Source organism: Halichoerus grypus, chromosome 5 (assembly GCF_964656455.1).
Source record: "Halichoerus grypus chromosome 5, mHalGry1.hap1.1, whole genome shotgun sequence".
Lineage (NCBI taxonomy): Eukaryota > Metazoa > Chordata > Mammalia > Carnivora > Phocidae > Halichoerus > Halichoerus grypus.
In genome coordinates this window covers 148081987-148109732 of record NC_135716.1, presented here as the reverse complement: position 1 = coordinate 148109732, position 27746 = coordinate 148081987, and the positions used below count along the sequence as shown (strand labels likewise).

At 37.3% G+C, this 27746-nt stretch overlaps 1 protein-coding gene across 6 annotated transcripts in view; it reads right to left on the bottom strand.

Annotated features, from left to right (window-relative positions):
• The window catches only part of FAF1 (Fas associated factor 1), a 503750-nt gene that overhangs the window by 237299 nt on the left and 238705 nt on the right, over positions 1-27746 (bottom strand). The window lies entirely within an intron of this gene.

Sequence of the window (27746 nt, the reverse complement as noted above, 5' to 3'; positions counted from 1 at the left end):
AGAAATTGGAGAATTCAGAGCAACATTAACCAAAATGTTAGAAATGCGTCAGAACCATGAAGAGTAAATGAAATTAACCACATAAATTAAGAAACATTAGTCATGGTTCTATTTGTTTATGACAATATTAAAAAGCACTATCAACATTGAAAATAAAAATCTGCCACTGTTATGTATGAATAATCTATACTGGCAGCCTTGAGTATAATTGTGCCATGCTTGCAGAATTGGGAAAACAATTTGGGTGTGCTACACAGTTCTGGCCTCCATTACTCCTCCTTTGCTATTCTGTAACTATGCGATAACATACATGCAACATAAGATTAGGATTAGGTAGTTAATCTGTCTCTCCCATTGTCTCCCATAGAGTTCCCAGGTTAATTACAGACTAAAAATACCTAGGAAACACCAATATACAGCATGAAATATTATTGATCAAAATCAAAGGAAATAATACCCAACTAAAATAGAGTTTCTTTAGGCAGGAAGCTTTGTCACTGTATCCTTAGCAGTTAAGCATAATGCCTGTCACACTGTAGGTAAATATTTATTGAACAATGAACAAATTGTGAATTTCCAGAAGGCAAGAGTCTTATCCATCTTTGTATCTCAGAAAGCAATGTTACTTTCTGGAAAACTACTATGGGGTTAAGATTTTGATGTTGAGTCATGTATTTATCAACATTAAGTCAATGCCTTGCATTATTCCATGTGCTAAGGAAACCAACCCAAATACATAGGTCTGTCCATAAAAAACTTCACAATCTAAGAAGGGTAGACAGATAGATAAACAGCCAGAGTAAAATGTAATAGGTACAACTGAGAAAGAGGGAAATGGTTAGGGAAAGCTTCAGAGGGGAAGAAAAATATGTTGAAATACGAAGTTAGGTAAATAGGAGCTTTGTCATTTGGAAGGCATGAAATTTTTGCTTCGTTTGGGGAAGAAAGAAGGGTGGCACTTTTTAGACAAGGAAATAATAAGTGGAAGAACACAGCATGTTCATTCACTCAGTTAACATGTATTTATTGAGCACCTACGTATATTTATGACATTGTTCTAGCTGCTAGGGATACAGTAGTGAACAAGAAAAACATGATCCCTGCTTTCATGAAACTTACATTCCAGTAAAGGAGACAGACAATAACCAAAAAAATGAGTAAGTAATTTGAGAGAATACTAAGTGCTGTGAAGTAAATAAAACAGGATTACAATTAAAAAGGTAACAGAGGGGCAGGGTGAAGGGAGTTATTTTCAACAGAATAGTTAGGAAAGGCATCTCTGAGGAAGTGCCATTTAAGTTGAGGCTGCTATGATAAGAAAGAGATAGCAGTAGTCTGATCATGTAGGTCCTTGCAGACCATAGTAAAGAACTTGATATTTATAGTAATTGCAACGGAAAGCCACTGGAGGTTTTACACAGGGAAATAGTTAAGAACTGACTTACATTTACATGTATACAATATTATTCCGGCTGCTTAGGCTACGGTGAAGAAAGAGTAAAGGCAGGGAGAGCTAGGAGACTTAGGAGGCTAGTCCTGGCAAGAAGTGGTGGTGACTTGGACTAGGGTAGTAGAGGCAAAGAGGGTGAAGTGTTGTCAGGTTCAGGTATCTTTTAGAGGTAGAAGCCAGACAAATTACGAATGGAATGAGAGAAAAACATAACCCCAAGTTTCTGGCCTAAGCAAATGGAAGGATGGAATTGGATTTAACAAGGAAAACTGGGGTAGGAACAGGTTGGGTGGGGAAACTGAGAGTGAAGTTTTGGATATATTAAGTTTAAGATGCCCATTAGATATCCAAAAAGAGGTATCATGTACATCTGTACAGAGGTAAAGGTCAACAAAGACAGCTCAAGAGCAGGAGAGTTCATAGCACACTAACCATATTTAGATTTTGTGGGCAAAAGAAATAACCTAGAGAAATAGGTTGCTTAGAGAAAAGGAGAGAGGCCAGGATGGAGCCCTGGGCATTCCAATCATTTGAAATCAAGCAGAGGAAGAGGAGTCAGAGCAAAGGAGATTGATAAATGGTCAGTGAGATAAGAGAAAGACCAAGAAAGTCTAGTATAAGTAACTGTTTCAATTAGGAGAGCATGAGTAATTATGCCAAGTGATGCTGAGACATTAAGTACAGTAAGGTCAGAAAAAATCAGTGTTCAGGAAATTGTGAAAAGTTCATTATGACCACAATGAAGGGTGTGTGGGAGGAGTGTAATGAGGCCCAAACAGTAGGTTGGGTCAATGTTCAATATCTGTATATTAAATGAATTTGGGGTCAAAAGTGGCAAGTAATGGAAAGCCTACTTGGAATTTCAGGGCCTTTCACAACTATTCTACAAAATTTGGCTTTTGCTCTAAAGCTTGGCTAACTTCTCATGTCAAAAACATCACACTACACTCAATTCAATCTCTGTTCATGTTGTTCTCATCCCCTTTCGCAGCTACCCCACCAACACTGCACAGCTTTCAGGCTACCTCATGGCCTACCATTTGTATTTATTATAGACTCCCTCTTCTCTGAATTCTTTTATCATATAATTCATTTAATAATTATAGCATGTTCTGTATAGTTTGCTTTGTTTCATGTGTGGAAGTCCTTAATTCAAGACTATAAGCCTTTTGAGGATAAATATCTTATTACTCATCAGTATTTCCCTTGGCAACCAGCATATTCAAAAGTGATTCAATCGAATCCTATACACAATTAAGGAATAGTTTTGCATATTCTGAACTGCATATAACTGCATATTTTTTGCCATTTTATTCACAAAATTGTGGTTCAGAAAGGTTAAGTAATTGCCCAAGGTCATGCAGTACAGAAAGATGAAACAAGTTTCTAAACTATATTTCATTCTATGTTCTTTACACATCAGTATCCTATCTCCCAAATGGCTAGGGTGCTTTGGGGATACAAAGATGAATAAGACTCCTACCTGCTAGGAGTTCACAAGTCATTCATTTTTCCTATAATTATTTGATTCCTATTATTTGTAACAGTCAAGACAGACTATTCACAGAATTTAAAAGACATGTGAAGATTGTGAAGAAAGGAGACAGTACTCTGGAGTAATGTGAAGAATGGATAGTAATTTGACAAGTAGATATGGAGGATGATTTCAGGCATAGACTAGTTTGAGCAGAGACAGAGACTGGAAAACATAGAGAAAGATGTAGAAAGCAATGAGGAGGAAGTATAAGGAAATGTGAAGAAGGGTTTGTGAAAAAGAAAACTTTAAAAAATTAAAGACCACCATTATGGGGGCTTCACATGCAAGGCTAAGAAGCTCAGAATTCTGTTAAGTCTTATTATATAGATCCTCCTTTATCTTTACATATGGATCTACACATATGTTTAATACTTTCAGTGCTTGCTTTTATGTAATTCCTTAGATATGTTTCTTGATATTGACTGGCAGACTTGTACAACAACTTTGCAAAAAGGTTTGCCAGGACCAGCATTAACTGCCAGACTACTTTAGAAGAACATCACCTTTGGGGCATCTGGGTGGCTCAGATGCCGGTTAAGTGTCTAACTCTTGATTTCAGCTCAGGTCATGATCTCAGGGTCTTGAGACTGAGCCCTGTGTCAGGCTCCACACTGGGCGCAGAGTCTGCTTAAGATTCTGTCTCTCCCTCTCTTTCTGCCCCTCTCTAAAGAAAAAAATCACATTAGTCTAGTTCTACAATTTCTCAATAGTCCTGGCAGAGGGTAAGTTGGCAAGAGAAAATATTTATAGCTTTAAACTGCTCAAAGGTCACAGAGCCAGATTTGAGTCCCTGCTCCACTACTTGCTAGTTGTTTGATTTTGAAAAGTCAATCATACATTCAACATATTTGCTGAATGTCTACCACATAAGGCCCCATTTTAGGTACTTAATTATTCTGTAAATTCTCAATTTCCTCTTCAGAAAAAGGATAATAATCCTTCATAGAACTATGAATATTAAATTTTAGAAAGCCAAGTGGGAATTTTTATTGCATATAAGTTTTAAGGTGGCCTATCATATAAATTACTGAAAACAGAACACTTTTGAAGGGTACCCATACTTTAAAATCTTACAATAAGAATGAAACATCTTTTTGATGCACTGAACATAATTGTATATTATGCCTAATGTTATCCAGACTCACAGCGTTCTTTTTTACACAGGTCTTGCTTGGGGTTGCTATACCACATTCATGTTCCTTGTAAGAATGGTTCATCTGGAGGAGTAAGCTGAGGGTATTATCTGTGACCTCAGACTCCAGCCTGACTCATTTACTTAGCCATTAACAATGATGGCTAATCTTTAATGAGTGCTACTATGTATCAGGCATTAAGAACTTCATGTCAACTTTATGAAGTTATGATTATCATTTTCCATTTTACAGATGAGAAAACTGATGTTACACTACTTGCCTAATGACACACACAAAATAAGTAACAGTGACCCAGGTCTAACTCAGGATTTGTCCTCCAGGTACTGGGGAAGGGAACCCAATAAAATCACAGTTCTGCCTTCATTGAGTTTATTGAGAGACTGGGAGACAAGCAAACTTACAACTCATCTTTGGTACTGTTTGCTAAGAACTCTAATACCACTTCTCCCAGGGTGCTATGTAAATAAAAAGGAAGAATAGCTAAATTTAACCACAGAGGCTTTCCACAGAAGCTGGCATGTAAACTGAGTAGTTTTGTTTCTTGGTTTTCTGAGGGGTTTTTCTTTTGGCGGGGGGGGGGGGACTGAAATGAAATAGGGGTGAAAGCTGTAAAGAATTTACTGTGGTGATTGGCATAATTTGCAAAGACTTGCTAAAATATTATCTAGGCAACTGATTCTAGCTGCAACTTAGCAGAATGAATCGAGTTCTCACCTGTTACCGCACCTAGGAGCAATTTTCTAAGTGTCTTCTAAAGGTTGATTAGGATAGTTAGCCTCAGATAATCCACCTTCAAGCAGTCTCTCTTTTAAAATGCAAAGTCATTCATGCTACTTCAACTTTTGACCTTTAGAGTAGCTCTGAGGACGACTGCCAACCAAAGTGGGTAGGTGAGAAATACCATGAAATGATTTTTTTTTTTTTAATAGCATGTTTTCTCTTCAATTAGAGGGAGAAGGAAAGGTGTAGGCAAATGTACACCTTTTTAAAAACAGTTTGAATTTTAACCCATAGCAAGAAATGGTTTCAATAGAATATCTATTCTCTCCTCCCTGTAAGGTTTTTAATTTTTTATTCTTCATCATGATTTTCCTTTCAGTTAGAACATGTGCATTTACCAACAAGAAGATGATTTTGGGGGTGCCTGGGTGGCTCAGTCGGTTAAGCATCTGCCTTCAGCTCAGGTCATGATCTCAGGGTCCTGGGATGGAGCCCCGAATCGGGCTCCCTGCTCAGCGGTGAGTGTGCTTCTCTCTCTCCCTTTGTCCCTCCCCCCGCTCTTACGTGCTCCCTCTCTCTCTCTAAAATAAATAAATAAAATCTTAAAAAAACGATGATTTTGTTTCTATAAACAGACAAGGGCTGTTAATACTTACCATTAGTCTACCTTCAAACTCAGAGTGAAATTAACGTTCAAATTGTAATAAGAATCACATATGTTGTTCCAAGCTTAAAGCTAGTGGCTATGTGCAAAAAATATAATACACTACCTGATATTACAATGAACATTAACATTTTTAAGCAATTAGTAGATAAAGCGTTAGATATTTTCATATATACCATCTCATAACTCCCCTAGCCAGTTTCTTCATTTTAAAATTGGTGGGGAATGGTGGGGGGGTAGGAGCCTGGGTGGCTCAGTCAGTTGAGCCTTTGACTCTTGATTTCAGCTCAGGTCATGGTCTAGGGGTCATAGGATCAAGCCCCGCACTGGGCTCCATGCTCAGCATAGAGTCTGCTTGGGATTCTCTCTCTCTCCCTCTCCCTCTGTTCCTCCTCCCACTCTCCCCCTCTAAATAAATAAATAAAATAAATAAATAAATAATAAAATCTTTACAATTGGGGGGGAGGATACAAAAGAGGGAATTATAGGAAGGAAGGAAGGAAAAGAAGGCCAGCCACTCCCTTAAAATTCTCAGTATTATAACTAAGCATTAATATTGAAGTCACCAACACAATTCTAGAAATAGTTCTGGTAGAACATCCCTTCTCTGCTTTCTTTTTTATCCAGAAGTCTTACACTTCTAGTGCCCTTTCATTAACAGAATGTCCACCTCTGCCTGGGGAGATCCTATTCCAATTTAACTATGAATATTTATCAGAAATCAAGAGGTCATCTATAAAATATCTGTCTTCTAATAGGTACCAGTTTCATTTTAATTCACTGGATTAGTTTAACACATTTTATATTCCCCCCTAGCTTTTTTTAATAAGGGAAAAATAATGTATAGCAAATTTTAACACATAGGCCCCAATAAATAAATCTGAAGCTACATACATTTTTATACATGTGGACATAAAAAGCCATAAATTATGAGCCTCTATGGATCAAGTATTGATAAAAGCAACATTATGAAATAAATGTAACAGTCTACTGTCTTGACTGAGTTTATTTCACATTGAGAGAGCACTTTAGTAATTCACTTATGCAGAAAGCACATGGCTATTTAATATGTATGATGCAGTGATTTTTCAAGGTTAACTTAAGGCTGCATTATGGTAGTGAAACAATCATTTGATCATCATGTAACTCTATACCTGTTGTTAATTCCTGATTAAGACAAATGGCTTTCTTCCTGCCAAATAGCAGCAGGCCCATTTCACAGGGCAGCACAGTAGTAGGCAGGCTATCCTGAATCAAGGATAGTAACAGTAATTTAAGGATTTCCTTTCCAGCAATCCTTGAATCAGGAATTCCCTCTTAAATTCTTCAGCTAGCAGATTTGGCCAGGCTACACTGGCCTTAGTTACCAGTTCCAAGGGAAACACTGTTATAAAAGTATAAATCCATCAAGATTAAACAACCAAACTAGGAAGCACAACAAATTGAGACAGGTTTCAGGGCTCTTATGGACTGCAAGTTTGTGTCCCACCCTTCCTCCCCTATCCCTTGAGCCTGCTAAATTCACAAGCTGAAAGCCTAATCCCCAATGTGATGGTATTTGCAGGTAGGGCCTTTGGAAGGTTAAATTTAGCTAAATCATGAGGGTAGGGCCCATTATGGGATTAGTGTCCTTAAAAGAAGAGGAAGAGAGACCAGAGATTTTTCTCTCTCTGCCAAGTGAGGACACAGCAAGGCAACCATCTACAAGCCAGGAAGAGGGCTCTCACCAGGAACCATATCTACCAGTACCTTGATCTTGAACTTCCCAGCCTCAGAACTGTGAGAAATAATGTCTGTTGTTTAAGCCACCCAGTCTATGGTATTTTGTTATAGCAGCCTGAGTTGACTAATGTAAGGGCTTTTAGAGTTTCTGTACTCATAGCACCATGTAAACAACTGCTATCAGTTGTGCATAAGCTTCTAAATGGCTGTTAATCATATATATATACACACACACACACACACACATCCAAATTAGAATCTCACTCATTAAAATCCATGGTAGAAAACCGTATGTTTTTGTCAAAACTCTTGTAACTAGGAGAAACTTAAGAACTGTGCATTTTTGGTTGGGGTATGGGTTAAAGGGAGTAGGAGATATAGGCTTTCAGTTATAGAATAAGTCACAGAAATAAAAAGCACAGTGTAAGGAATATAGTCAATGATATTGTAATAGCATTGTATGGTGACAGACAGTAGCTACACTTGTGGTGAGCATAGCATAATGTATAAACTTGTGGAATCACTATGTTGTATGCCTGAAACTAATGTAACATTGTGTGTCAACTACACTCAAATAAAAAAAATTTTTAATTGTAAATAAATTTGCAAAAAACAATTGTGCATTTATTGTACGTAAATTATATCTCTATAAAAATGTAAACCATGAAAAGAAATACTTGAACAATCTGATAGCTACCATTCTTGCAATTAAATGGGTCCCATTTTTTATTTTATTTATGTATTTATTTTTTAAGATTTTATTTATTTATTTGACAGAGAGAGACACAGCGAGGGAAGGAACACAGCAAGGGGAGTGAGAGAGGGAGAAGCAGGATTCCCGCTGAGCAGGGAGCCCGATGCGGGGCTTGCTCCCAGGACCCTGGGATCATGACCTGAGCCAAAGGCAGACACTTAACGACTAAGCCACCCAGGTGCCCTGGGTCCCATTTTTTTTTTAAGATTTTATTTATTTATTTATTTGAGATAGAGGGAGAGAGTGACAGAGTAAGCGGGGGGGGGGGGGGGGGGGGGCTCAATTCCAGGACCCCGGCCGGGATCATGACCTGAGCCACACAGACACCCCGGGTCCCATATTTTTAACTTCAAAAATACAACATGCTTTTTAATCAATGTAAATGGAAACCATGGATTTGTTGCCACTGCTAGTTAATAATACTATATTTCCACTGACATATATGGTTTGTTGCCAATGAAATCATACTTCTCAAATCAATGCTGTGTATGTAGTTACAATAAGTAAAGCATCAACACCAATATAGGGATCAAAAATATCTCCTGTTTCAATCCTGCTATGTGTGTATGCTATTTCTTTTCTTGTACTAGATATTTTAAACAAAAATATCAGTAAAAAATAATAGGCTTAGAGGGTTCATTTCCAGTGATTTTATTTTTTAAATATGACCTGAATTTGAAGCAAAAACAGTAATTTCTTTCAAATTACTGTGAATCTTTATTAGAAAAATGTAAATAATCTTGGAATATGCTATTGAATTTTTCATTAATACTTTATAATTTATATCTTTCCAAAAGGCCCTACAAAATGTTCTTTTTGTTTCTGGGAATATTTTATGATCTACAGTGATCTTTTTATCCTTTCAGATACATCAAGATTTTAAATTAAAAAGCATCACACATGGCAATTTAAATTTCCATTCTAAACTTACAGAGTCATATGAGCTCTTGTCAACAAAAGACCAAATTTACTATAATTATGGATTATTTACACTAAAACAAAATAAGAAATCAATATGTAAATGTAATGTTTGTTGTAGCTAATGCAGCCAGCAATGACAGATTAGGTTCAAATAGCAATCAGTTTGGAAATCTGGCACATATGTAAATGAGCTAGGGACTTGATGTTTACATTTGACTGTATTTCATTCAGGATTTTTAAATTGTCTCAGGAACAGCATAAAAATAAAATGTTAATCTTTCCACTATAAATACAACTTGAGCCCTCATCATAACTGAAACTAGGTTTTGCTCCTGTCCAGCTAAACTAACATATGATACTAATAATTCTGAGCTGCAGATTACATCATTCTTAATTAACACTCTGCTACAGTTGTTAACATCCTCCAAGACACCATGTTATCATCACCACAAGTTCTGTAACAATCTTAAAACCACGTTTAACGAAGGTTAGCCTCTTACTCTGCAGCTACTTTTAATTGCTTTCTTTGCTGGCAAGTATGTCTAGATAAACAAACATTTGGTTTCACATAATTCTTAATAACATTTTTCATGATAATTTCAAGTTCAGGTGTCTTTATGTCTATAATTACTGTTTATCAATATAGTGACATATTGCATACAGACATATTGCATACAGCAAAATGTATTCACCAAAGTATGTAAGATTAATCAAAATGTGGTAATTAGTGGTGATAGTGATATATTGTGATCCATCAAGTAGTTTATAGCAAAACTGTCAAAACATAATTCTATCCATGTAGACAAAATGGAAGAAAACAAAAAAAAATTACATTTACATATATACTGATTTTTGTTTCATGAATTAGTGACCAAGTTTCTGACTGTTCATTAAATCAACTATAGAGAATACCTGCAATTCTTTTTCAAAATGTGATGTTAACAAGCTAATCTCAGTAGTCACCAACCCATCAATAGGCAGTAAACTGTATAAATGGGTTTGGTACATCAATCCAATTAGATGTGTTGTGAACTCCATCAATGCTTTAATTGGGGACAAGTTTCTTCTTTCATCCAGGATGCATAACTTCAGGGAAATATCCTCTTCTTAAAACGAGCCACTTTTCAGTAACCCTTTATTAAGAAACATTTACCAAACCAATATTTTCTAATTTTACTTTTACAAACTCTAATAATAATAGTCACTAGAATTAAATTTAAGTTCAACAGCAATCACAATAATGTACTGGAAACATTGCTTATATCCATTTATTCTTGAGAAATAATGAGTTACTCTAAGAATGATATATCAAACTGATATCAATTATAATGATTATAACACTGGTAAAACATTCCCACAGGTAACTATCCTTTGTAAAAACAGTAACAAAAAAGTTATTTTGTAAAGCATTTTGGAAGAAAAATTTAATCGATCCATTAAAAACATTTACTTGCATATATGAAGTTTTCAGAAAACTGTCATGTATAGGCCATTTAAGGTCTTTCTTTCTACCACACTGTTAAAATCTCATGAATACTGATCAATAAAAAGCCACCATGAAGAAGACACACTCATAGAACACCATTTCAAATGACATCTCAGCAAATTATTTAAAGGTTAAAGTCTTTGTGGCTTTTTCCCCCTCATTTGAAAATAAAAATACTTTAAAAAAAACCTCCCCCACTGAAAGCTGTTTGTTTCTTCCTAAAGGAGCTGTATCACTTTGTCTTATCTATCTAAAGGATTTATTGAACATCTACTTTACACATGAACTAGGCTGAAATGAGACTTTATGTTGAGGACCATATTCACTCTGACCTTTTGAGTAGTGCTCAGAGGCACTCTGAGTGGTTTGGAGTTAGTTAAGAGTTCTATGACAGCCAAGTCCTGGCTCATCCATTAACTAGCTCTGTGACCTGCCCAATGCTCACATGTGTTCTTATTTAATCACATTGCCTCTTTCCAAAGCACAAGGAGGCAGAAATTATCAACCTGATCATTCTGGGCGAAGAAGCTAAGGCTTAACAGACCATTTAACTTCTTTCTGTACCTCAGTTTTCCCAATCATAAAATGGGACTGGATTAGAAGGTTGCTTTAACTCCCTCCAAAGAAGATATCCTTGAGCTTTCCTCTCATTCTAAGACAGAGCTCTTACAGGTGTGACTCTTCTTGCACTAAGGGAATATACCAAAAGTGAAAATAGGATACACACAAAAGAGTGAAAAATATTACAAGGAGTAATATTTGTGCAGAGATTGTGAGGTGTTTGGGAAAACAGAAATAGAATGATAGTTATTTGGAGGCATTCTCAGAATGTCCTTCAAATAACTGAATCCCACAAATTCTTTCTTAGTTGGGATAATGGGGGCAGATGAGTGTCTAGAATGGTCTCAGTATAGGGTGGGACAGACTGGAACAAGAAAAAGAAAAAGGTATACTATGTTTATATGAATATCAATACACCTCTTAGCTAGAAACAAGGCTAGGAGCACAGGTGGATACTTACTACCAGAACTGCTGGATGGTTACAAGAAGCTACAGACAGGAGGAATACTTCAGTCCTTCCCTTATCATACCATGCTTAATGGGTGTAGGGAAGCACATATCAAATGTGGAGTTAGAGACCTCAAGGATCCTGCAAACAATGTTTCATCTGCTTTTCTTCAAATTTCTGCCTCTGCTCATAAGGGTACACTATTTCTGCCCATGACACTTCTTCCCACAAAGGAAGTTTTAATGAGAACACTTGTAGCATTTTTCCCTATTCTACACTTGCTTCTCCCAGAGGAAGAGAAGAGACTATTGGAATTATTCACAAGGTCACATTGTACTAGGTTAGGTTTCACAGAAGGCAGGGACTAAACCCCAGCAGCTTCTCTTTCACTTCTTATGCCCAAGTGCACTGAATTCCCTCCTACTTCTTACCCTCTGTGGTAGACAGACCTGAACAAAGCTTGCCATGAGCTCTCTAAGCTGTCAATCCTACTGTAAGTGGGTTGGTGAGGCAGGGCTATTGCACCAGGCCATCAGGCTCTAAAGACCCAGTCTTAACTCTTTCTATAGGCTACCTAAGTATGTAGTTCCTAAGATTTAGATCTGGAGTGAAAGGTAAAAGACTCCACTTAGGATTCAAGTACAAACCACATGTTCACTTTGTGAAAGGGGCTCAGGGGATGAAAAGGGCAGAATTCTAGGTGGGTCATTATGGTCTCAGGATCCCAGCAGAAAGAACGATCAGGGGTGCTTGAACAGGTAGAGTGCCCAAGCAATGGAGAGGGGAAACTAGTTATGGTCAGCGACTCCAGGAGGGGACTCTCAGCTTGTGTCGCCATAAACAGCGAGCCGGCTAGGTGACGGCTCTCTACCTGAGCACCATGAAAAGGACTGGAATGTGTGGGCTGTTTACCATCCCCTGGGAGGGGCGAAATGGCTGCACCCACAACTGGGCAACAGCTCTCAGGGTGGTGCAGCCCCGGAAAGGACAGTATAGCGACACCCAGCCGTGGCCTGGGAGCAATGGTGTGGGGTACATGCACAAGCCCGCAACCCCTCTCAGTCCCAAGGCACACAAAGGGCAGTGACATGCACGGGTCCCTCAGACTCCCCCTAGGAGGATTACAGTGGGCATACACCACAAGAGTGTGTAGAGTTTGGCACACACAAAGGGGAAGACTGTTTGTTCCTTATTGAAGAGGGGGGAACCTCGATCTTTTGGCTCTGGGCCAGAGGTTGGGGCATGGCCATTTTTATTCTGATCCTCTAAAGAGGTGTGGAAAACCTCCAGGGAACAAAAACCACATAGAGGACCAGCTTACACTGAGCCCAGCCCCCTGGCAAGGGGCAGTACAACTCTGCCCAGGCAAAGATGCCTGAGAAGCAGCACAGCAGGCCCTTCCCCCAGGAAGACAATCTGGAATATTAAGTGCAAACTAGGTTACCTATCCCACAAGACTGTAAAACTCCAGCGCCAGGGGAAAATAATATATTGAGTTTGAGGTTTTTCCTCATAATTCAGTTATATTTCAGTCTAAAATTTTCCATTTCTTTATTTTACCTTTTTCCCGTTTCAACTAGTTTCTTATTTTACCAACTTATGTTTTTAAGTTGCTTTTTAACTTTTATTTTTCACATCTACATTTAATAGATATAGGCTTCATTTCAGTCCTTTTTACACTCTATTCAATTTTATTTTTATATATAGATAAGTTTTGCTTTCCTTGCAATTTTGGGAAGTAGTGTCTTCTAACACACAGACCAAAATTCACTCAGGAACAAGTGATGGACAAACAAGCTTTGTCCATCCTGTGAGATTATACTCTCTCCCCACCAACCCGCCTTTTTTCCCCCTCTTTTTCTCATTTGTTCTGTTCTGCTTTTTGTTTGCTTTCTGTTTTGGTTTCCAGCTGCCTTGGATGTGTCTAGGGTGTACTCTGCTTGGGTTGGGATTGATATTTTGGACTCCACTCACTTGCTCACCCATTCTTCTCTGGGCAGAATGACCAGAAGGAGGAATTCACCGCAAAAGAAAGAACCAGAGGTAATGTTCTCTGCCACAGAGCTAATCAATATGGACATAAGTAAGATGTCAGAAATGGAATTCAGGATAGCAATTATTAAGTTAATAGCTGGGCTTGAAAAAGCGTAAAAGACAGTAGAGAATCTCCAAGTGCAGAAATGAGATCTAATCAGGCCAAACTTAAAAATGCTATAACTGAGATGCAGTCTAAATTGGATGCTCTAACAGTTAGGGTGAATGAGGCAGAAGAGAGAGTAAGTGATCTAGAAGACAGGCTGATGGAAAGGAAGTAAGTAGAGGAAAGGAGAGACAACTCAGAGCCCACGAAGAAAGGCTTCAAGAATTTAATGATGCTTTGAAACAAACAAATGTCAGAATTATTGGTGTGCCTGAAGGGGAGGTGAGAGAGTGAGGGCCAGAAGGTATATTTGAGCAAATCAAAGCTGAGAACATCCCTAATCTGGGGAAGGAAACAAGCATTCATGTCCATGAGGCAGAGAGGACCCCGCCCAAAATCAATAAAAATAGATCAACACCCCGACATATAATAGTGAAGCTGGAAATTTTTAGAGTAAAAGAGGCTATCCTGAGAGAAGCTCGAGACAAGAGATTCCTTATGTACAGAGGAACATCAGACTAACCTCAGACCTATCCACAGAAACCTGGCAGGCCAGAAAGGGCTGGCATAATATATTCAGGGTACTAAATGAGAAGAACATGCAGCCAAGAATTCTTTATCCAGCAAGGCTGTCATTCAGAATGGAAGGAGAGATAAAGAGCTTCCAGGACAGACAGAAAATGAAAGAATATGGGACTACCAAGCCGGCCCTGCAAGAAATATTATGGGGATCCTGTAAGCGGAGAGAGACCCCAAGAGTAACACAGACCAGAAAGAAACAGAGACAATCTACAGAAATAGGGACTTTACAGGCAATACAATGGCACTAAATTCATATCTTTCAATAGTTACTCTGATTGTAAATGGGCTAAACGCTCCAATCAAAAGACACAGGGTATCAGATTGTATAAAAAAGCAAGACCTATCCATATGCTGTCTACAAGAGACTCATTTTATTTTATTTTATTTTATTTTTCTTCTTTTTTTTATTTTATTATGTTATTTTAATCACCATACATTACATCATTAGTTTTTGATGTAGTGTTCCATGATTCATTGTTTGCATATAACACCCAGTGCTCCATTCAGTACGTGCCCTCTTTAATACCCATCACCAGGCTAACCCATTCCCCCCCACCCAGAACCCTCAGTTTGTTTCTCAGAGTCCATAGTCTCTCATGGTTCGCAAGAGACTCATTTTAGACCTAAAGACACCTCCACACTGAAACTGAGGGAGTGAAGAACAATTTACCATGCTAATAGACCTCAAAAGAAAGCTAGGGTAGCAAACCTCATATCAGACAAACTAGATTTTAAGTCATAGACTGTAGGAAGAGACGTAGAAGCACACTATATCATACTTAAAGGGTCTATCCAACAAGAGGATCTAACAACTGTAAATATTTATGCCCCCAACATGGGAGCAGCCAACTATATAAACCAATTAATAACCAAAGTAAAGAAACACATTAATAATACATTAAGAGTAGAAGACTTCAACACACCACTCACAGCAATGGACAGATCATCTAAGCAGAAGATCAACAAAGAAACAAGGGCTTTGAATGACACACTGGACCAGATGGACTTCACAGTTATATTCAGAATATTCCTAAAACAACAAAATACTCATTCTTCTCAAGTACACATGGAACTTTCTCCAGAACAGATCACATACTGGGTCACAAATCAGGTCTCAACTGATATCAAAAGATTGAGATTATTCCCCGCATATTTTCAGATCACAATGCTTTGAAACTTGAACTCAGTCACAAGAGGAAATTTGGAAGGAACTCAAACACTTGAAGGTTAAAGAGCATCCTGCTAACGAATGAATCGGTCAACCAGGAAATTAAAGAAGAATTTTAAAAATTCATGGAAACTAAAGAGAATGAAAACACATTGGTTCAAAACCTCTCGGATACAGCAAAGGCGGTCCTAAGAGGGAAGTACATTGCAACACCAGCCTCTCTCAAAAAATTAGAAAAAGCCCAAATACACAAGCTAACTTTACATCTAAAGGACCTGGAGAAAGAACAGCAAATAAAGCCTAAACCGAGCAGGAGAATTTCATTTCAATGAGATAGAAACCAGTAGAACTACAGAACATATCAACAACACTAGAAGCTGGTTCTTTGAAAGAATTAATAAGATCGATAAACCTTGGACCAGACTTACCCAAAAGAAAAGAGAAAGGACCCAAATTAATAAAATCATGAATGAAAGGGGCGAGATCATGACCAACACTAAGGAAATACAGACAATTATAAAAACATATTATGAGCAACTATATGCCAACAAATTAGGCAATTTGGAAGAAATGGATGCATTCCTGGAAACTTATAAACTACCAAAACTGAAACAGGAAGAAACAGAAAATCTGAACAGACCAATAACCATCAAGGAAATTGAAGCAGTAATCAAAAACCTCCCAAAAAACAAGAGTCCAGGGCCAGGGGGTTTCCCAGGGGAATTCTACCAAACATTTAAAGAAGAAATAATACCTATTCTACTGAAGCTGTTTCAAAAAATAGAAAGGGAAGGAAAACTTCCAAACTTATTCTATGAGGCCAGGATTACCTTGATCCCAAAACCAGACAAAGACCCCATCAAAAAGGAGAACTACAGACCAATATCCCTGATGAACATGGGTGCCAAAATACTCACCAAGATACTAGCCAATAGGATCCAACAGTGCATTAAAAGGATTATTCACCACGACCAAGTGGGATTTATTCCTGGGATGCAAGGGAGGTTCAACATTCACAGATCATTCAACATGATAGATCACATTAATAAAAGACAAGACAAGAACCATATGATCCTCTCAATTGATACAAAAAAAGCATTTGACAAAATACAGCATCCTTTCCTGATTAAAACTCTTTAAAATACAGGGATAGAGGGAACATACCTCAGCATCATAAAAGTCATCCACAAGAAGCCCACAGCGAGTATCATTCTCAATGGGGAAAAACTGAGAGCTTTTCCCTTATGGTCAGGAACACGACAGGGATGCCCACTATCACCATTATTGTTCAACATAGTACTAGAAGTCCTAGCCTCAGCAATCAGACAACAAAAAGAAATCAAAAGACATTCAAATTGGCAAAGAAGAAGTCAAACTCTCACTCTTCACAGATGACATGATACTTTATGTAGAAAACCCAAAAGACTCCACCCTCAAATTGCCAAAACTCATATAGCAATTCAGCAACATGGCAGGATACAAAATCAATGCACAGAAATCAGCTGCATTTCTATACATTAACAGTGTGACTGAAGAAAGAGAAATCAAGGAATCGATTCATTTACAATAACACCAAAAACCATAAGATACCTAGGAATAAGCCTAACCAAAGAGGTAAAGGATCTTTACTCTAGAAACTACAGAACACTTATGAAAGAAATTGAGGAAGACAGAAAGAGATGGAAAAACATTCCATGCTCATGGATTGAAAGAATAAACATTGTGAAAATGTTTATGCTGCCCAGAGCAATCTACACATTCAATGCAATCCCTCTCAAAATACCATCAGCATTTTTCACACAGCAGGAACAAGCAATCCTAAAATTTGTATGGAACCAGAAAAGACCCCAAAGAGCCAAAGTAAAGTTGAAAAAGAAAACCAAAGCTGGAGGCATCATAATGCCTGACTTGAAGCTCTATTACCAAGCTGTAAACATCAAGACAGCATGGTACTGGCACAAAAACAGACACACAGATCAATGGAACAGAACAGAGACCCCAGAAATGGATCCTCAATTCTATGGTCAACTAATCTTCGACAAGCAGGAAAGAATATCCAATGGAAAAAAAGTCTCTCGAATAAATGGTGCTGGGAAAATTGGACAGCCACATGCAGAAGAATGAAACTGGACCATTTTCTTACAACATACACAAAGATAAACTCAAAATGGATGAAAGACCTAAATGTGAGACAGGAATCCTCAAAATCCTAGAGGAGAACACAGGCAGTAACCTCTTTGACCTCGGCCACAGCAACTTCTTGCAAGACACATCTGCAAAGGCAAGGGAAACAAAAGCAAAAATGATCTATTGGGACTTCATTAAGATAAAAGGCTTCTACACGGCAAAGGAAATAGTCAACAAAACTAAAAGGCAACTCACGGAACGGGAGAAGATATTTGCAAATGACAGTACAGATAAAGGGCTGGTACCCAAGATCTATAAAGAACTTATCAAACTCAACACCCAAAAAACAAAAAATCCAGTCAAGAAATGGGCAGAAGACATGAACAGACACTTCTCCAAAGAATGGCCAACAGACACATGAAAAAATGCTCCACATCACCTGTCATCAGGGAAATACAAATAAAAATCACAATGAGATACCACCTTACACCAGTGAGAATGGCTAAAATGAGCAAGACAGGGAACAACAAATGTTGGTGAGGATGTGGAGAAAGGGGAACCCTCTTACATTGTTGGTGAGAACGCAAGCTGGTACAGCCACTCTGGAAAACAGTACGGAGGTTCCTCAAGACGTTAAAAATAGAGCTACCCTACCACCCAGCAATTGCAGTACTGGGTATTTACCCCAAAGATACAGATGTAGTGAAAAGAAGGGGCACCTGCACCCCAATGTTCATAGCAGCAATGTCCACAATAGCCAAACTGTGGAAGGAGCCAAGATGTCCTTCAACAGATGAATGGACAAAGAAGATGTGGTTCGTATATACAATGGAATATTATTCAGCTATCAGAAAGAATGAATACCTACCATTTACATCGACATGGATGGAACTGGAGGGTATTATGATAAGTGAAGTAAGTCAATCAGAGAAAGACAATTATTATACGGTTTCATTCATATGTGGAACATAAGAAATAGTGCAGAGGATCATAGGGGAAGGGAGGGAAAACTGAATGGGAAGAAATCAGAGAGGGAGACAAACCATGACAGACTCTTTTGACTTTGGGAAACAAACTGAGGGTTGTGGAAGGGGAGGTGGGTGGGGGCATGTGGAAACTGGGTGATGGGCATTAAGGAGGGCATGTGATGTGATGGGCACTGGGTGTTATACGCAACTAATGAATCATTGAACACTACATAAAAAACTAAGGATGTACTATAAAAATAAACAAACAAACAAATAAACAAACCCACCCAACCAACCAACCACATGTTCTATTGTGTGCTTGTCTGGCCATGGCCATTAAAGCAGTTTTGTTTTCTAATTTAAATACAAATTTTTGTGTGTATAATCCACTGATTAGAACCCTAGAGGAAAGGAAGAATGAATGGCACCACAGATGCCTAAGAATCTAGAAGAATCTCTTTATTTTCTGGTAGTGTCTGAGGCCCAGAGCAGAAGAGTGACCTATCTACAGTCATACGGTGATTCTGTGGCAGAGCTGGGGCTACAACTCAGATATCTTGACTCATTACTCCTCAATTCCTTCCACAGCACCCACTGGAAAATATAATACCCCACTCTTGCTTAATTCAAGACTACCATTACCTGATTTCCCACCAATGGTTTTCCATGGACAAAAAAAAGAAAGAAAGAAAGAAAGCCATATATATTAACACCAGTGGTTTACTCAACTATCACAAGAGTCCCAATTAGCACCCTGGATTTAACCCTGCTTGTACAATAGCAATTAATTCAAAGCCATAGTTAACAGCAACTTCACAACTCAGAGGCCACACAAGCAGACCATATGTTTGCATGACCAGAGCTCAAAAACACCCTCATAGAAGTCATTAAAATATTAACTGGAACCATCCTCCCAGTATAAAAGGTCAAAGTTCAACACCACGTCTCAATTACTACTAGTAAAAGGGACTACTATACAAGGGACACCTTGCTTTCTGTCACCTTTCCATTAAATGAAGAAAATCTATATAACTAAAATGGAACTGGACATTTTCATCACTTATTAGAACAAGACCAAAACAAGTTGAAAAGACTGTCTTATTACCAAGACATCCCCTCAGTCCTTTTCTAGCAAGTGATCACTAGTAATACCAAATCCAAAAATATTCAACCTTCTCCAACTATATTTATATATGGCCTGAAAGCTTTGGCACTATTTCCCTTACCTAGAATACTTTTTCTTCTGCTCTTCACTTGAATGGCTCCTCAACCATCATGTCTCAGCTTAAACAGTAAATCTTCGGAGAGGCCTTTCCTGAGCTTACAACCTAGAGTAGCCACCCAATTCTTATCATGTCAGTCTATTTCAGTTCTCCAGAAAGCACTTATTATCATCTAATATTTTTTCTTACGTTTTTATAGTTTGTTGTCTGTCCCCCCACCTCTACACATACTATATTGTAAACCCCACGAAAGCAGGCACTTTGTCATCTTGTTCCTTATTGTATCCCTAGTACCTAGAACAATAACTTAACACATTGTAAGATGGTACTCAATCTGTCTCTGGTAAATGAGTGAATAATAGACATCCTTCATGAATAACATGATAGACGGACTCTCAATTTATCTGAAAAACACTTTATGATGAATTTGACAATTAGCCAAACAGCCAATGGAGAGACTACAAATGCATGGACCAAAAACCACATTCCTCAATTAGTCATGAAACTTCTCATATTCACTACAAAAATATTTGTTATTAAGGGCTTTTTACATACATTAACACTTTCATAAACTGAGGGAGATGCTCATTAAGAATGTTCTTGCTTTTCACAGCTCAGGATCTGGTTGGAGAAGATAGCTATACATGAAATAATACTAAGGAAACTAGTTCAGGGAGGAAAAATGTTGCCTGAGGCCAAAAAGCCAGTGTAGGGCAAATATAGAACTGAATAGTCTATGTGTTCTATAAAGCCAGAGCTCCTTCCATTACTCCATATTTTGATGAAGAAAAACCATAAGGAACATTGGACAAAAATAAAGGCTAACCTCATGCCAAGAAGTGAATATTGTCTAGCTCATTACATTTATGAGACATTTTTAAGATCTTCTGTTCCCCAGATATTTAATCTCCGTTCTGCATAATGCTTCATATCCCACCACTAGAACTTCACTCCTTAGCTTTGGTCTTTAAGAGGCAAATATCCTTAGGACTGTGTCACTTCACAATATTTATTCTACAAATATTTCTAGGTACCTAGTATGTTTTAGGCACTCTTTTAGCTGCTGAGGATATACCAGTGAACAAAAAAAGTCCCTGATTGCTTATAGCTTTACATTGTGATAAAGAAAATGGACAAGAAATATTAATATATTACTAAAGTAATGCATTGCAGTGATAAAGCAAGATAAAGGGAGAAAGTATGACAGAGGGGCTGTTTTAGACAGGGGGATCAAGAAAAGCCTGAGGATGTGACATTTGAGTAGAGGACTGAATAAAGTAAAGAAATAAGCCAAGTTGATTACTGATGGAAGATCATTCCAGGCAGAGGAATAGGCAAATGCCCTGAAGTGGAAGCACATTTAGAATGTTTAAAGAAGAGCAAGTAGGCCAGTGCGGCTGGCAAGCTATGAGCCAGAAGGAGAGTGATAAGAAAGAGATGAAATGAGGGAGAGGGTCAGGAACAAGATTATGTAAATCCTTCATAGGTCATAGTAAGGAACTTGGATTTTATTCTAAGTGTGATGAAAAGCTAGTAGAGGGGTTTGAGCAGGGGAGAAACATAATCAAGTTATGTTTTTCAAAAGAGGGCTACTGGTTCATTTAAATATTAGTAACACCATTTGAATTTGGAGAGAAATGCCATTTGAACGTAGTGGATTAGGGACAGGGGAAAAAAGAGATTAAATGGGAAAGCTGAGAGTGGCAAAGAAAAGTTTACCTACTCATTTTTATTGTCTCTGGTTACAAGTTGAGATAATTTTCTTACATTATCTTTTTCTGGTTTTGGTATCAAGATTCTATGAGCATTATAAGATAGGTAGCAATCCCTCTGGGAAGAATTTAAGATTGGAATATTCTGTTTCGTGAAGATTTAGTAAAATTTCACCATGGAAATCCTCTGCGGTAGGAGAGGGGGAAGGAGTGGCATATCAAATTTTTGACTGTTAATTCAGTTTCTTTAATGGTTATCATTTTTTTCAGGTTATCTATTTCTTCTTGTACTAATTTTAGTACTTTTAATTTTATATGACACTCTCCATTTCATCTCAATTTCAGGTTTTATTGATATAAAGATAGACATTTTATTATTTATACATATTTATTTTTGTTTTAAAACAATTTATTAATTTTTTAGTATTAATTTAATAATTACTTTATTAATTAAGAAATCTCTTCTGAATCTATAGTTAAGTCCCCTTTTTCATACCTGATATTTTTATTTGTACTCTTATTTTTTCCTGGCTTGACTTTCCAAGCAAAGAGTTAATTTGCTGTTGATTACTCTATCAATAATTTCTGCTACTTAGTATTTCTTTCCTTCTGTTTTCTTCTGACTTACTCTGTTGTTATTTCTCTATTTTCTTAAGTTGAACAACAATTCAATTGTTTTCTATCTTTCTTGTCTTCTAATTAGTGGACTTATGATTACACATTTCCCTCTAAGTACCACTTTTGCTGTATTCTAAGTTTTAGTACTAGCACTCTCACTTATGTTCACTTCTAAATATCTAGTGGTTGTTAGTATGATTTCATTTTGACCCATAATTCTGAAATAAATCATTTGTAGTATCCAAATATATGGAGAATCTCAAAGATATCTTTTATTATTACTTCACCTCTAATTTTATTGCATAATGGTCAGAGAATGAGGTCAGTATGATAGTGATTCTTTGATACTGGCTTTGTGTTCTAGGAATGACCAATTTTCATAAGTATTCCATTTATGTTTAACTTGGCTATTCAAATCTTCTATAGCCTGCAAAAATATATTGCTTAATTCATTAGTTTCTGAAACATGTTTGTATACTACTGTGGTTGATCTGTTTCTCTTTGTAATTCTGCCAATTTTGCTGATTTGTGCACACAAGTTCACAACTGTCCTATCTTCTTGGTAAACTGGCCCTCATTGCTATCTGCCTTAAATTCAATTTTATGTGATACTAGTATTGCTATACATTCTTTTAACTAAGATTTGGCTAGAATATCATTTTCTGTCCCTTTATTTTCTCTTTTCTATGCCATTTCTTCAAAAGATGATTCTCTGGTAAACAACATATAGTGGACTATTTCTAAAATCCTATTTGAGAGCTTTTATCTTTAATAGCAGAGTTTGATACTTTACTGAGATTTTGATATACTTGATTATTTTTTTTTTTTTGCTACCATATTTTCTGCTCTCTACTCTCCTTGTTTTCCTGTGCTTCTTTTTCATATTACTGCTTGCTGATGTATTGACTAAGTTTTCCCATTTTCTTTTTTCTTCTAGAAGTATGCAGGTTATTTTTCTTTATCATTATTCCCTTCTATCTTCTATCTTTCCTACTCTCTCTAAATCTGCTAGCTAACTTCATTTCAAATACTTAATCCCTGGACTCTACTCTGCCTCCCTGCTATGGATTGAACTGCATTTTCCCCCTTCCCAACCAGAATTCTTATGTTGAAGCCCTAACCCCCAATTTAACTATTTGGAGACAGTCTTTAAGAAGTAATTAAGGTTAAATGAGTTCGTAAAGGTGGGGCCCTACTCTGATAGATTTGGTGTCTTTACAAGAGGGAGACCAGAACTCACTTGCTCAATTGCACACACCTACTATCTTTTTTTTTTCTCTCTCTCAATCTCTGCCATGTGAAGACACAGCAAGAAGGCAGTTGTCTGCAAGCTAGGAAGAAAGCTCTCTCCAAAAACCAAAACTTGCTGGAAACTTGATCTTGAAACTTTCAGTCTCAAGAACTGTGAGAAATAAATGTCTGTTGTTTAAGTCACCCAGTCCATGGTATTTTGTTACAGTAGCTCGAGCTAAGCCACTGCTGTACCCTTTTTAGCCAATTGTTCTTTTTTGGTTTTACTTTTCCAAATTTTCCTTATCTGCTGTCTCTTTCTCCTCATAATTCTCCAGTCTCTTGACCCTACTCATCCCTCAACTTGTCCTTCCCTTCACAGTTGACTTTTCTGAAATAATAGTAATTCCAATTCCTCATTTCTCTCTTATTCCTTAAAATCTACTATAATCTGGTTCTCATTCTTATCTACCAAATAATAATCTCAACAAAGTCATCAATTAATATGCCAAACTCAATGACCTTTTAAATAATTATCATCCTAATTGGAATAGACTGCAGTATTTTGCACCATTGTACATTTGAAACAAAAAATATAGGAAATAGTACAGATTTCTCAGGATTTTCTCACTTTTAGACATATGACTTTGAATTACATATGGATACACACCAGTGAAAAGTTCCACTGGCAACTAGGATATATGGGTTGATAAACAGATTGTGTGTCATCTATACATATTTGGAAAATGAAGGACTAAGAGTAGATATCAGGGAGAAGTTACAGTAGGAGAGACTGCTGAGAACAGAACTCTCAGCAACACCAGCCTTTAGAGCAGATGAAAAAAGAAGCTTACTGAATGAATCAACCTGAGTGGCAGACAGAACATTAAGAGTGGTATCTAAGCAAAATTTCTGTAAAGAGACAAATTAAGAAAAAGCCTAACACTTTTAATGAATAGGGTATAAGCTACTTGAGGACAGGGCTTATCCAGCATGTAATAATTAAATCTTTGGTGAACTAAATCTTATAATATGAAACATGTATAATTAACAGGTTATCTTTGCTTTGCTAAGTTTACTATGACTTACAGTATAGTTTGAAGTTTTGCCATTGGGGTACTGCTTCACTTTTCTATTAATTAGTGAAATGTGATCTATTAAGAAGTGTTTTTAAATGATTTTCAACTGTTATAAAGGTTATGATTAAAGAGATTGCTCTTATATTCTCAGAAAGCTTCATATTCTGTTTTCTGAAAAATATAATTTACTTTAAAATAATTCTAAATGTAATTATAGACACGCATATCATAATTTTCTGCTCTTAGTTTTTTATTTTTTCAGAAATTGTAAATACAAAAAAAAGACTCAATTACCAGGCACCCCCTAGTGGCAGTATAAAATCAACAAAAAAATTCTTATAGAACATGGTTTAAAATGTAGTGTTCTCTAGATCTACAGTTCTCACCAAACCTTGAGAATGAAATGGTTTGTCAGTAAAAAATGTAAAAGCATGTTATTTTATATCTACATTTTACTAAATGATTAAGGATACGCTGAAAAAGAAGTGAATCCCACACTGAAGTTTCATGAATACTCCTGAGAAGAATTACAATGAGTGAAATAATGTATATAAATGACCTTCAAAGAGTATATAACAAATTACAAGACTGAAAAAAAAAATTTCTTTCTAAACAACTGCCTCCAAAAGAAAAGGCATCTTTAGAGTAAAATCTTGTAAATTTCTGTTGAGGATCTGAAAACTATACTAGATGGAGACTCACATGGAGACTTCAGAGTCAGAAGTATTTACTTTTGACCCTGAATGATCCAAAACTCTTCTACACACCTCAGTTTCCTCATTTATAAAATAGATGCATCAAAATCAATCTGCATCCTTGTAGGCTTATGGTAAGAATCAAGTAACAGTTAAATGAAAAGGATTACTAATGGTATTTATTAGCATAAACAAATCATTTTAATTATTGTGCTCTGTGATTTATGCTTTCGCATATAATGTACCACTAATGCTTACTGAATTTTTACAACCACTTTGACAACTAAAAACAGTGCTTCCCATTTTATAATAAATGAAAAATCTAGGGTCCTAACTAAACTGGGAGAGTAATCCAGGCTTTTTCTCATTATACTTATATCTTGGCATCCTTTGTCTTGAGAGATAGATTTTAATCATAACACTTTTCTGACTTGGTTATAATAAATTTTGTTTAGGAGTGACACTGTAATACCAATATTTTCTAGTCCATTTAGAGAAGACGGATACTTTTTTTTTTTTTAAGATTCTATTTATTTATTTATTTGTGAGATACCATGCATGAGAGAGAGCTAGAGAAAGCATGAGCAGGGAGGAGAGGGAGAAGCAGACTCCCTGCTGAGCTGAGCAGGGATCCTGACGCCTGACACGGGGCTCGATCCCAGGATCCTGGGATCATGACCTGAGCTGAAGGCAGACACTTAACCAACTGAGTCACCCAGGCACCACATTAAGAGAAGACGGATACTTTATAAAGAAAAAAATCTAATGTTTCCATTGCACTGGAGTTGCAATGGTAGAATCTAGCAGCAGAACCTCATTATAGTCAGTTATTATCCAATTCCCCTCCATTTTCCAATATATATTGACTCATCTCAGACAAAAATAAATAATAAAACCAATTAAACATCAAACCAACCATGTAAATAAAATATACTACTTTTTCAAAATTCCTAAATCTGAGATAAAGAAAGGGATGGGTTATTATATACATAATAATATCTCCTACTTATGACAACCAATTCCAGAGCTCTTCTATTCATTTGCCAATTCTCAAATAACATTAAGAATCACAGTTATCCTTTATTTTCTCCTTTTTAGGTTATAAATTAGGTAACAAATTACAAATTTTATCTACCATATCAGAGAACACAGTATGTTATATAACTCAATAGGAAATTGTTTGTAGACTCTATAGTTAAGATGTCAAAAACTTATTTTTATTTGTTGAAACAAAAAACAAAAATCACAAGTTAAAAATAATTATAACCATTAATTTAAGGTCCTGCATGGATTTTTTAATTGTCTCCCATGAAATCAAAATTAAAATATACATCACCAAAAAAGGGAAAATAATCCCTACTTTTATAGAAAGATATATTAGATTAACACACTAAAAGAAAAACAATGGATTTTAGTTAGATTTTAATAAAATGTGCATTAACATGATTTTTCATTAAGAGGAGCTTCTACATGTCCCTCCTCCACTCCCCAGATACTCTGTGCATTTATGTCTTCTGTTTGGCTTTGAATTTTTTTTGTCATACTGTTCCAACAAAGGAAACAGCATCATTATAACTTGGTAAAAATCCATTAAGCCAGGTTGGAAGATGGTAGCAGAGTAGAAGGACCCTAGGCTTGCCTTGTCCCAGGAATACAACTAGATAATTATCAAATCATCCTAAATACCCCAGAAATTCATCTGAAGACTGGGAGAACAAACTCAACAACTAAAGGTAGAGAAGAGGCCACATCAAAGAAGGTAGGATGTGCGGAAACACGGTTTGGGGAGAAAAAGAGACTGTGGCCACCACAATGGGGAGGGAGTCTGGGTCCTGGAGAAGAGTGACTAGCACACAGGAGAGCACAAGGGGAAAATGAATCCCCATAGCAGGTGGCTGGGAAAGCAAGAAGGGCTGAATTTCATGAGTTCCTGCAACAAAGCAAGGCCTAAAGCCTGGAGTTTTAAAGGTCAGCAGACTTGGCTGGAATAGAACCCAGAGGGCATTAAGCTCCTCTTGGAGCAGCAAACAACCCAAGGACACAGAGTAGAAACAGTGATCTGAAGAACACCTGGGCACACAGTGGGTAGGCTATTTGCTCATTTCAGAGTGCATCCCAGAGAAGCAGCATTCACGGAGACACCACTCCAGGAACAAAGGAACTGGCCAGCGCCATTTCACTACCTGCCCTCACCATGAACACAAGGCCACCTGCAGGAACCAGCACAGCGTGGACACTCATACCTAACCAAGCCACACCCCCCCCCCATGCTCCAGAAGAACCACGCTTCCCAATAATGCTTGCATCAGTCCAATGTGGTGGCCTCCTGCTCCAGAAGACCAGCCCAAACCTGTGCTCACACCATGTCTCCAAACATGGGAGTTTTGTGGAGCCTCAGTTCCGTGGTGGTGGTGACAGGTCTCATGTCACAAATATACCAGAGCACACCTAATTAAAAAGTGCCACATTCAGGCCAAGGACCAAACACTGCCCACAATAAGCAAAGAGAGCCTCTAAAGACGACTGACCTGAGGATAAAGCAGCCAGGAAAAACAACAGAGCACATGCAGCACACAATGGAGACACTCCTGGAAGTGTCAGGCCCTGGGGAACAGGAGAGACAACACTGCATAGCACTAGAGGGTTTCTTAATAAAGCCATTACCCTCAAGAACAGTAGATATCAATGACTCCTAACACACAAGAACAGGCACAGAGACTTAGACAAAATGAGAAGACAGAAATATTTATCCCAAATTGAAGAACAGGACAAGGCCATAGCCAGAGA